A 13,002-nucleotide genomic window follows, 5' to 3' on the forward strand; every position below is an offset into this window, starting at 1 on the left:
TTAGGGTTTCCATCAGCATTACTTGCTTGTATCACTAGCACTTGGAGAAGAATCTACTTGCTTGCTTATTAATTAGGGTTTGTATCAATAGTACTTGCTTCCTTCTCTTCATTCTCCTTCATTGCTTGCTTGTTTCTATCAGTAGCACTTTGCTTGCTTGTTTCTATCATTAGCACTTTGCTTGCTTGCTTGTATTAGTAGCACTTATGCACTTTGCTTACTTGCTCCTAGTGTACATCCATGCTTGTTTGGTGCACTTACATGTTTTCTTAATTAATAACACTAGATCACTGTATTGCTTATCCATCAAGTTTGTTTCACATGTATTACATGTATGTGCATGATGGTCCAAATGCTTTCCTTTATTGATACAAGTGCATCATTTTACTTTATCCCTGTTGTATCTGATTGTTGTTTATTCTATTTTGCAAGCACCACCTCAAGATCATCCATGGCAAGGAGGACAAGGTCAAGCATGAGGCCAACCGTTGGTATGCAACTTTCTCCTTGTGGCCAGTTTCATAAAATCTGTGTCTTAATATGCTAAGTGAAATGTATTGCTGCAATTTGAATAAGCTGGCTTAATTGTGCCTGTGTGCTGTTAGTCTTCCTTACCTGAATAACTAGGATTAAATGATAATAAAATTTCATAAGATATGTTTGGCTGCCTGTCCATGCATTCCAAACATTCACCTAATAGTTATGTTTCCTGTATCATGCAAAGAAGAGCCTCTCACCGAGTACGAGAAGGTTAGGGCTAGAAATATCATGAGGAACAATCGGATGTTCCAGTCCCTTGGCATCGGTGCAATAGCGTCGATGATTAGGAAAACAAATGGTGTACAAGAAGGTAGAAGTGATGAGGTTCAAGAGGGTAGTGGAGTTATCAATGATGACCCAGAGTACAATCCTAAGGAGGATGAAGTTATTGATGGAGAGAAAGTGGATGATGTTGTAGTCAACAGGATTGTTAAGGTGCAAACTCTGTCTTGCTTGGAGGGTTGGGGTTCTGTTATTCTATGTTATTCCTTGTGCTCACATATTTCTCTTGTGATCTAATGCTTTTTTCCGTGCTGTTTATACGAGGCACTGAAGGAATCTAGGACAAAGAGGCCTGGTGTTAAGAAGACAGTCAGCAAGAAGCACAAGAGCTCAGAAACATCTCCTGCAATGCCTCCAGGAAGGGTGATGGCCCCAGCTCCAGGACAAAAAAAGAGGATCCTGGAACCTGATGAACCTGCCCTTGATAGAGTCACAAGGCAGAAAGAAAGGATGGCGACTGCGACGGACCATCAGGAAAGTATGCTGCTCATGGACTCTCAGACCTCGGTGCAAACGGGTGATGAGTTGCCGCCCATCGATGAAGGAACCACTCTCAGCATGGATGGAAATGGCACTGTCTGCCTAGATGAAGCAGGAACCATCTGCATTGATGAAGCAGGCACTGTCCACACATACCTCAGCCCTGTTGCACCTTCTATTGACAGGAACGCTGTCATCAATGAAGAAGAACAGCAGCTTGTGCTTCAATCAGGCAAGTTGACCTTTGCAATGCTATCTTTTACTAGTGCATTTTCCAAATGGAATGATCATGTATGCTTTTGTTGATTCCTGCATTTGTCGATTTCTATTCTAATTTATGAGTTCAGTTTCATTTTCAAATGCAATGACTCCCAAGACTAGACTTAGAAAGGGCAGAGGGCTAGAGAGGATCACCAAGTCGCTTGGTAGCAAGGTGCCTATCCAAATTGCCGAAGGGATGATTCGTCCAGAGAAGCCTCTGCAGGCAGCAAAGCTTGCTTCTGAGTGTGGACTCGTTGCAAAAAGCCATCTTCCGGTTCTTCCTCACTTCAAGCTATACAAAAAAAAATGCGAGTCTATTGGAGAACTACATTGGAAAAGTTGCTGTAAGCTACTTGTTTCATAGTTAATGTGCTATCTATTTTCTGTTACACCTATGCATGATCACTAATATTGTTCCTACCTTGTTTGCTATCTTGGTAGGCAAATTTTGAGATGAACACCGACTCGGAGACCATCAAGACCTCGTGCAAAGATATTCTGCAGAAATATTCAAAGAACAGACGCCATCAGATCAAGAAGAAGTATTTTGATACCGTAGCCGCAAATAAAGTCAGCCCCAAGACACAAGGTTTGTCTCTGCTTTGTTTGATGCTTTATGTTCTGCACATGATATGCTAGTGCTAGATCATGCTGACAGTATGCTTTTTTGTAGGAAACCTGTTTGTCGAACAAGATGAATCGACAAAAAGTCGTGTACAATCAAAGAACTGGTTCCAGGCACTACACATCACACATTTTTGCCACTGTGAGAACTCTTCTCTAGAGACCTTACCTTTGGTTCCTCATTGAATAACATTTCTGATTCTTGCTGAATAACATTTTGATTTTTGTTGAAAAACATTTCAGAAAGAAGAGCGTAAGGGTGAGGAGCTGTCTGCGATTGACTTGTTTAAGGCCACCCACAACAGCAAGAAGCACGGGTTTTCGGAGCCAGTCAAGACTGCTATAGTAAGTCACTCCATGCTTTGCCCTGTTTGATTCACATCCAGCTTTGAAGCTTTGATGATTTGATGTTGTTTGACTCGGAGCCAGTCAAGAACACATGCTATGTTCCATGCTTTGATGTTGTTTGATAGTTCAACAAAGATATCAGAACTTGCTGTAGCTATTTGATGCATTTTTTATGATATGATGAAATTTGATCTGAATGTTAGTTTGATGATCGTCTCACTCGGGAAGCCATCTTATATAGAACCACCATTTTAGGCTTAATGAAGTGATCATATTGTTCCAATTGCATGTCTCCAGGTCACTAGTCATCATCTTCTTGTATAGATTTTGTGTGCTGGTTTGATTACTTCAAATAATCCATTTGTGTGCTGGTTTGGTTTCTCTTGCTTGGTTTGGTTTGCAAAATGTGAAATAGATCTCCCACTAATGCCTATCATTTTCCTCCATATGCTAGCTTGAGATGGAAAAAATGAAGGAAGTGCCGGTACCAGAAGGTGAAGAGCCAAAGTCTGCTGTTGAAATTGTCGAACAAGTCCTCAAGACCAAAGCCAAGGAAAGCACATTCCTCAGGAATGTTGGGCTCCAGTCATCTAGGAACAACTCCGGCAAAGTTGCTGTTCATGTTCGTGACCTTGAGTAGAAGCTGGAGAGGTCCGAGCTTCAAGCTGAACTGGTGCAAGAAGAATTGGCGGCAATCAAGATGAAGGCGGAAGAATCTGAAGCTGCACGCGACAAGGAACTTGAGCTGCTGCGCAAGAAGTCTCAAGAACAGGAAGAGAAGTTAGCCCACTTGATGGCTCTCTTTGGAGCTAAGGTAGTTTGATGGATGTGCTATGAACCTCTTTGTCTTTGCGCTAAGGTAGTTGTTGCATTTTAAACCTGTGAACCTAGGAGCTGAGAGCTGTTGCATTTTGTTGCATTTTGCTGAGAGCACATGGATCCTGTGAAGTTATGTGATCACTTGTGAACCTGGGCCTTTCTGTGAAGTTATGTGGATCATTTTGTTTATTTTCTATGAAGTTATGTCGATCACTTGTGCACCTGGGCTTGTGGATAACTTGTGCACCTGGGCCTTTCTATTTATATTATGCAAAATGAGAACCTGGGCTCTAAAAAGGCCAAGGCCCAAACAAGAATTAGACCAAAAAGGCTTGGCCCTAAAAAAAGAAATGACTGTAAGAAAAAAAATATAAAAGGCTGCATAACAGAAAATAAAAAGGCCGAGGCCCAAATTCGAACTAGACTAAAAAGGCTGTGGCCCAAAACAATAGTGGAATATAAAAAAATCATCAGAAAAAGGCTCCATTCCTAGAAAATAAAAGGCCAAATTATTGGGCCAGGCCCATGCAGATAAGAAAAATAAAGAGAAAAAAAATTAAATGGGCTGAATTATTGGGCTTGGCCCATCAAGACGGCTGAAATGGACCGGGCTGATTCTATTTTAGGACCTTTTCATTTGGTCGTAAGTCTGCCACGTCAGCTTGCCACAGTGGATCTCACGTGGTGTGGTCGGATTGCTAGTGACCAAAACAGTTGGTCGTTAAATCTACGACCTTTTGTTGGTCATAAACGTTTGCGACCATTCCAGAAGAAAGGTCGCTATAGTCAGTTTACGACGCCCAGCTTTTGACCTTATGTTTTTGGTCACAAAAAGGTCATAAATGGAAATTTGTGACCATTCAGTGACCAATAGTGGTGGTCATAAGTTGACATATTTGTTGTAGTGCTTGTCCTCGTGAAGATGGCGGCGTCCGAAGCCATTCGCCATGGTGTCGTCGCCTGGGAAGCGGTCGGCCATTCTTCTGAACCGGAGACAGCGAGAGGAGGAAGGGGGAGAAATGGGCGCGTCGGCGGTGGAGTATCTGTGCATGTCTCCGGCGCGCTGGTGGTCGGCTTATATAGGTGGAGGCGCCGCGTGGTAGGCTTGGCCGGCGCATTACGCGTGGCGGGCAAGGGGACGCGCGTCGCCCGGCCTTCACTGCGCCGCTCGTGAGGCATCAATGGAGGCTGACCGGCGCGGCAGCGCGCGCAGCTTTGGCATTGATTCACCGCGGAAAACGAGGCGATGAGGACAACGAAGCGGCGAGAAGAGAGTCGAGTCGCTGACGCGGCTGGCCCGCGGCTCTTCGCGCCAAAAACGATTCGCCCGGCGCCCCCAAGTGACCCCCAGCGCGCCGGGTTCAGGTTGGGTCCGCCGGCGCCAATTTCGGCCCGAGCCGGCAAAAACTGGGCCCTTGAGGGCGCGACTAGGCCGATTTTTTGGCGCCGGCGGCCGAAATATCGCCTGGGGGCCTTCTTGGAGGCGCGGCTGGAGATGCTCTTAGAGCAACTCTACCAAAATCGTCATCTCGCTCTCCATTCTTCTATTTTTGAGGACTGCTCCAAATCAAGCCAGCGAGCCTCCATGTTTGAAGGTTGAGTGGGGCGACATATAGAGGATGCTTTCTTCATACAACTTAGTGGTGTGGTCTATAAATTAAAAAGTTATTTTGTGATGGAATGTATGCGATTGATCGATCGGTGCGGGCAACATGCTCTCGTGCTAGTCGTCTTAACCCAACTTCTTCTCTGCAGGTTGTTTTGGGGCAGCATGACAGTGTGCTTAACTCAAACGGGCTTTCTTCCGACAGCGACACCACAGAAACTAGCGGGAAAGTAGGGGTTGAATTCAACGGCGCACGGTGTACACCATATATCTAGCTGTCTGCTTAATTTTCTCTGTTTTCTTTTTCCACATGAGGGGTCATGTGAACTTAAAACTTTGAAGATCAGTGCGGTACAATATTTGGATGAAAATATGCTCATAATTTGTTTTGATTTGCTGGTGCAAGGCAAGTATCTAAAATGAGAAGAGAAGAGAAGGTCAATGATTAAGACTAGCATATTGTACTCTAGCTAGGTAGCTAACGTACGTGGTGCAACCGATTCTTTGGCACATGCGTGCCGGTTGAAACCAAAGCGTGTTAATTAATATAAGCAACCTTAAATCTCAATCTAATATCCTTCTCTCTCTCTCTCTCTATGTAGCGGAATCTAAATCTAATAGCTAGTATTTCAAGCTGGGTTCCATGCGCGTCGTCGCCGCGTCCAAGCTGGCATACGTACACCGGCCAACGGCGACGACTCTTATATCCTTCTGGAAGCAAAGGCATATGAAACTTCCCCCTGGTTGCTTGGACAAGGAAAGTGGTGGTCGTGCGTAGTCCGGCACGACTCTGAGCATCACGGATTCCATCCTTATGACAGAGTGACCAAGCAATAACAATGACATATACTCCCTCTGTTTCTAAATATAAGTCTTTTTAGACATTTTAAATGGACTGCAACATATGGATGTACGTAGACATATTTTAGAGTTTAGATTCATTTATTTTGCTCCGTATGTAGTCACCTGTTGAAATTTCTAGAAAGACTTATATTTGGAAACGGAGGAAGTAGATTACATGACATTGAGTTGCTTGTTCGATGGAATACCAGATAAAAAGGGTTGGATCACATTTCATATGTGATAAGCTATCAATTAAAAAAAAAGAGAAAAGGTCGGAGAGACGAGTGTATAAGCTGAGTGACGGGCCCCACCCAGCTTAGGCCTAGCATGAACGTATGGGAATTCGGTGTCACGTCAGCCTGATGCGCGGATCTCACCGATAAGTTTCATGCCTAATGTAGAATACTGGTTATTATCCAGTGAAAGAAAAATCCTGTGGCTTTTTTAGAAGAAAAAAAACTAACCTCAATTGTCATGGTTACAAAAAATCACATGCTCATTACAATCCCGATTGACCTGAATTGTGCTCTTTTTCCTGCTTTTGAGAGAGAATTTTAATCTATTCATCAATCACGGCAATACAGAGAACACTAGAGGTAATAAAAATTACAACCAGGTCCATGGACCACCTAGCGATGACTACAAGCACTGAAGCATGCCGAAGGCACGCCTCCGTCATCACCCTCCCTGAAACAGTCGGAAAGTCGTCGTGCTAAGGCCTCAAATGACCAGCACACTGGAGCAACGACCGTCACTGATGAAAAGAGTTGTAGATCGGAAAGATCAAACCTGTAATCACATGAACGAAGACTACCGAGGACCAACATTGACCGAATCCCGCGACATCAGCCCCAACCAAGACGTTGAACCTAACAAAAACAAGAACGAGGTCACTCCCGCCGGTGGGGGGCCGAGATGCTCCCGCACCAACACGGCCCAAAGGCCGCCGGAGGTGGGACGGATCGACTGCGGCGGTTGCGGGAGGAGGAAGGAGACTTTTCTAGTGGAGGAAAAAAAATACTTTTCTTGAGAAGCCTGCCTAGTTAATTGTTAAACTTGTTTTTAGTTTGAGCCGGTTGTTTTGAACTTGTCCATATGACCACATGGTACATGTGGTTAGCAAACTCAAAATTCATATGAAATTTTGTTGAATAGCGTCCATACGAAAGCTTCCACTGAAGGCTTGATTCATTAATTCAGCTCATATCCCTTTTCTAAGGAAATTTCCACAAATTTCAAGTGAAGTTGGCAAATAATCTAATACAAGAACATGGCAATGAGGGGATGAAATGGGCAGTTTGATTGGTTGTCTCAATAAAAGAGCAAAGCTAATTACTTCACAATTGATTATTAGAATTCAAGTTAGACTATAAATCACTGATCTTTTCCCGAAAGAGATGGCAGCAGTGATGATGTTCACACATGACGTAGCCGTTGACATGTTAATCGTAATAAATTACTAGCCACCGCCCACCAGTAGCCAACTTCACTAGGTTCAACCCATCGTATCCACTTTATCATACGTGGCCCGCCACAAGTCAACAAAACAGCACATAGGTCGAGTGACACGTGGAGATCGAGATGGAGATGACACGGAGCCTTTGCTAGTAGCCCATTTCCCGTGCCATTCACCCACACGTACAAGAAGATTCATATATACCTCCATCAAATTTAAGTTTCAGATTGCGCGTTGTTGAAACAAAAGTTTCAATTTGCACTAAAAAATGTGACGCCATGTATGCAGCCACTTGCACTAATACGTCACCTCGCTATATCCTAAACCGATCGCTGTATATCATGTGCTTTTGTCAAGGTCCTAATTAACCAAACGCTGGTCAATTCTCTGCTAATTCTCGTCAACAACAGCAGCATGTTGACACTGCATCCGTTTTGTCTCGCGGAACAACAGCGACCTGTTGATGCTATGGGACAGAGACTCTCCATTCATACCAACCCTCGTCCTCCCTTTACCCTTTATTACCTCATCCCATACCAATTCATTCTTCCTCGTTCATCCCTCCTTTCTACTTGGCCATGGGTTTCGTCAATGGAAGCGGAATCCAGCTGAGCAAGTTGACTGTACTTTCCGTGATCTTCCTTTTGTTGGACGGCCACGCGATGGTCGCGGCCACCAGCAAGGCCGCCGGCGGTAGCACCGAGTCCCCGGCGTCGTCTGCCCTCGCCGCTCTGGGTATTGCCGGCAACGTTATCGCGATCATCAACTTCTTACTTCCCATGTAAGTTCACTGATGTTTAATTAAACGTCGGTGTCTGACTCCATCACTCCGGTCCGGCGTGCCGCCGTCCCACCCAGCCCTATCCTCGCCGTCGCCGGCGAGTCCCACGCGGGCGCGCAAGGCACTTCCGGCTCTCACTCCCTCCTTCGTCCTCGCCGCCGAGTCCCACGCGGGCGCGCAAGGAACTTCCGGCTCTGAATCATTGGCCTCACTCCCTCCTTCGTCCTCGCCGCCGAGTCCCACGCGGGCGCGCAAGGAACTTCCGGCTCTGAATCATTGGCCTCACTCCCTCCTTCGTCCTCGCCGCCGAGTCCCACGCGGGCGCGCAAGGCACTTCCGGCTCTGAATCATTGGCCTCACTCCCTCCTTCGTCCTCGCCGCCGAGTCCCACGCGGGCGCGCAAGGCACTTCCGGTTCTGAATCATTGGCCTCACTCCCTCCTTCGTCCTCGCCGCCGAGTCCCACGCGGGCGCGCAAGGCACTTCCCGCTCTGCGCCATGGCCGTCCTCGGCGGCGAGTCCCACGCGCGCCCGCTCTGCGTCACCGTGTTGTTAGTCTCGCGAGTGGCGCCGCGCAGGCAGAGGATGTCTCCCGGGCCCCGGGCTGCGCGGCAGCCTGCCGCCTGCAGCTCGAGTTCACCATGCGCACCAGATGCCTTCGTGGCCTCGCGCATCCCGCACTTCCGGTATTCCTGTTCGCCAGCGGCGAGCAGCGTTGCCGCTCCTCGTCGGGCGCTTTCCTGCCAAGCGGCGAACCCTAGTCGATTCGTCCGTGTCCATATGCTGCTATGGCGGCAGGCCGACAGACAACACCCGTTTTCCCCCACCGTTGGAGATTTTCCTTTTTTTTGGAGCGGGGGGGGGGGGTTGATTTGGATTGACGAATCTTCTGACAATCATGTACTTTTAACGGCTTTGTTTCATTGTTTCAATTTTGAAACATAACTGTAGTTATCGTTTTCTCCTTTGTTGTCTCTAGAGCCGAGTTAACAGTATTTAGAGTTCTAAATCGGAAATTCAATTTGGCTCACGGGAGCACATGCTCCCGGGCCCAAAATAATTTTTCAAATGTAAAAAAAATCAAGACAAAATTTAGATGTGATCTTAGTCACATCCAAATGGTACCAGCAAACTTTGAAGACCAAATGTCATCCCAATTTTGGTTTTTCCACCGGCGAAACACTTCTGCGCTGTTTTGCATGAAATTTGTTAAGCATGTTTGCGACACTAACACGAATATATATAAAAAACTCAGATTTTTTTTGATTTCTTTTGAATATGCTCTTCACCCAGGAGCATATGCTCCTGGGAGACAAGAGGCCCCTCCCGTTTTAAATTTGAAATTAAAAATATCACCTGAAGAAATTTTAGATGTGTGAATAGTGTGTCAATAATCTCAATCGTGACGTGGAAATTTCAAATATGTTAGTACTCATCCAAAAATATGTGCATCCACCTACGGTTATGAACTTATGAAGATATAAAAATATATACCGTATTGATTTTTTTTGCGGAAAATATACCGTATTGATTAAAAGGTGATTCACTATGTTAATGGCCAAATGTTTTGCTTTTTCGTGAGTTTTGCTATCGTGTTGTGTTTTCTGGTGAATCCATCATATATGTTCAGTATACAATAGTTTTCTCTCATGTTCAGTTTTCTGGCGAATCCATCATGTATTTTTATTATACAATTGTTTTCTCCCAAACATTATAAGTAGAAATTGTGATCACAGAAAGCATAAAAATTCAAATGTGACTTACATTTCTCGAAGGCATGAATATTACCAACCAATATCTATGGTCAATGGTGTATACATATAGTATTATACTATATGAGGGTGAAAGATTGAGAAAATTAGCAACTAGTATCTAGGAGAGTGCAGAGAGACATACATATAGCATACTTCTATGGTGTATACAGTTACTATTATACTATATGAGGGAGAATAATATGCAGTACTCCCAATTTTTTTGACAAAATCTGCAATACTCCTATGCACGAATCTGATGAACTATTGAATCATTTATATTTTTACCCTCGACCTGATGAACTCATGTTGTATGTCCTTATCTAACCGGCCATCGGTTTGTCTTTGTTCACGCAGTTTCACTTTCGTGATGCCTGTTTGGAAGGAAGGGTCTGTAGGAGATCGGATGGTATATGGAAGCCTTTTGGCTTTCTTAAACAACGTGATGTCGGCAATGTATGCCGCCTCCGGCTCTCTCCACAGTAGGCTATTCTTCTTCATCGTCAACGGAATGGGCTTCGTCTCTCAAATTTCATACGCCATCGTCTACATCTACTTTGCGGACGGGAAGAAGGGCCTCAAAGCCCTCCTTCTTCTCTCCGTATCCTGCGTGGTCGCCCTTATAATGGCAGCCTTAGTACCTTCGATGGTGATGATGCAAAGGTGGAGTAGTACTTGGGTTGGTGTCATTGCCGCATCATTTGGAGTATCCATACATATTTTTTCTGCATGGGACATGGTAAGTGTACACCTGCGGGTGAAGTGCATGCATTGCCTGCCGTGATTCATCCATATAATGTTTGTTGGTTTGTCCCTGGATTGAAACTGATCAAGGTTGTACTGCATGCACGCAGCTGATGATGGTGATGAACAGAAAGATCGTCTACATAGATCGAGTAATCACGGCATCCTGCTCCCTCCTCGCTGCATGTATTTGGACCGGCTACGGCTTCAAATCCACGCCTATCAACTTCTATGTCCTGGTACATAAAGCCTCTCTAGCCTTCCATCAATATGCTTTAACTCACTAAAACATACTCCCTCCGTCCGAAAATAATTGTCCTGGAAATAGATAAAATAGATGTATCCATAACTAAAATAAGTCTAGATACAACCATTTGTAGGACAAGTATTTTCGGACGGAGGGAGTAGATGATATCATGAGTTGTGCTTAAACTTGCTATCGATGTTCACTTTAGTGTGAACTTGAAAAATACGCCGAACTGGTTCTAGAACTTGGCACAAATGTGCAAATATGGTGATAATCTCACCCATAGACGTATAATGCGCTGACATGGCACCGTATTTTGATCAGCATGCTCACATGTCATGGGACCCACTTACAACAGACGGCTTGCTTTATATATATATGTCGCTATGACCAATGGGCCCATATGTCTGCACAAAGGGAAAATCAACGATAAAAATTTCAACCCATGGGATACGAACTCGCAAAGTTGCGCTTGCGAGCGGGCTGCACTAGCAAAAAGTGCATATAGAGGCCAAGCTCCATAGAGCTCTTTATTTTTTTGAGCGAAAATACTATTTCCATATATTAAAAAAATATGAAAACGTATATAAATAGATGTATGTTTGCAGTATACACATATAAAATTTCATGGACATATATGTTCATATGTAATGTATACAAAAAAGATAAGTACAGAAAAAGTGGGTTTTTTCTTTGTTGTTTTTGGGACAGATATTTATCTTTTTTTGAGTAGCTTGCAAATAATCGGATTATTTGATGAAACTTTGTACATACTTGAAGAACTTGAATATGTATTTGTACAAAAAAACTTAGCATTTTTTGAAGTTTTTTTTTTTTTTGCAAAACGGGCTCCATGGAGCCCGGCCTTTGCAATGCCGCATGCGTTGCACTAGCCACTTCACCCCTAACTTCCTGTTTTCCAGCGATAGCGACACTTTTTTTGAGTGGTAACAGGGCTTTATTAAATCGAAATGTTTACCCGCATACAACAAATTTTTGGCATATTAGCTAGCCCCAGTATCTAAAAAAGCTACAGCCTTAACTAAAACGTGAGCATCAAGGTTCACGGGCGAAGCTTTTAGATGGGCTGCAATCAGTGCAGACCATTTTGGGCATGATACCTCTTTTTTAGAAATTTGTAAAAAAAGGTTGTCAACTATAATCACTGTAAGAAAACTAAATTTACAATATTCGTGTGTTATAAATATTATATATGCAAACTAAAATAACTTTTTGATAAAATGTTAATATCATTTAAAAATATATTCACATGTTATAAATTTGACTCATGGCACATATTCAGAATTTCTATATAATAGAAATACACTCAGATATAAATATTCATTAAAATGTTTTAAATTTGCGAAATTATGAATATTTTTAATTATATAAAAATCTTAAACAACAAACTTGTGAATTATAAAAATATGGATATAATTATTCAAAATATTTCTTAAATTAATATAATATTTATTATTTGTTATTTATCAAATATTTCTATTATTCCAAATTATACAAACATTTATATAATCAGAAATATAATATAATTTATATGGTTTATTCAAAATAATAAATAATAAGTTAATACTATTTAAAATTACATGAACATTTTGCTAATTTAGTTGTTTTTTAATGTATAATATTCATGTCACGCTAATGTGTGAATTTTAATTTTATTAATACCATTATAATTTTTGCACTTTTTACAAATTCTAAAAACATAAAAGAAAGGTAATATGGGTTGTACTAACTTTATCCCTTCTGAACAACAAATCGTTAGTGGCCGAGAGGCGGATAGATGGTTTTCTAGCGCCAAAACGCTAGTTCGAATCCTAGGCGATACTACCTTTGTGCTGACATGTGGGGTCCACTGGTCATAGAGACATATATAAAGGAAGCCCTCCATTGGAAGTGGGTCCCATGTCACATGTGCATGCTCATCAAAATGCGGTGCCACATCAGCGTGTTATATATCTACAAATAGGATTATCACCGTATTTTCACGTGTGTTCCAAGTTCTAGAAAAAATTCAACATATTTTTAAAGTTCATGTACTCAAGTGAACATGAGTGGCAGGTTTAAGCACCACCCGTGATGTTACCACAAGAAAAAAAACCTAGATGATACCATTTATATTGTTGTTGGAATTGCTTGCATATATTACATCAAGATATTATTGTATGAACATGAATATTTAGGTTAATCAAATAAGAATTAAAAC

This window comes from Triticum dicoccoides, chromosome 2B, assembly GCF_002162155.2.
Source record: "Triticum dicoccoides isolate Atlit2015 ecotype Zavitan chromosome 2B, WEW_v2.0, whole genome shotgun sequence".
Taxonomy (NCBI): Eukaryota; Viridiplantae; Streptophyta; class Magnoliopsida; order Poales; family Poaceae; genus Triticum; species Triticum dicoccoides.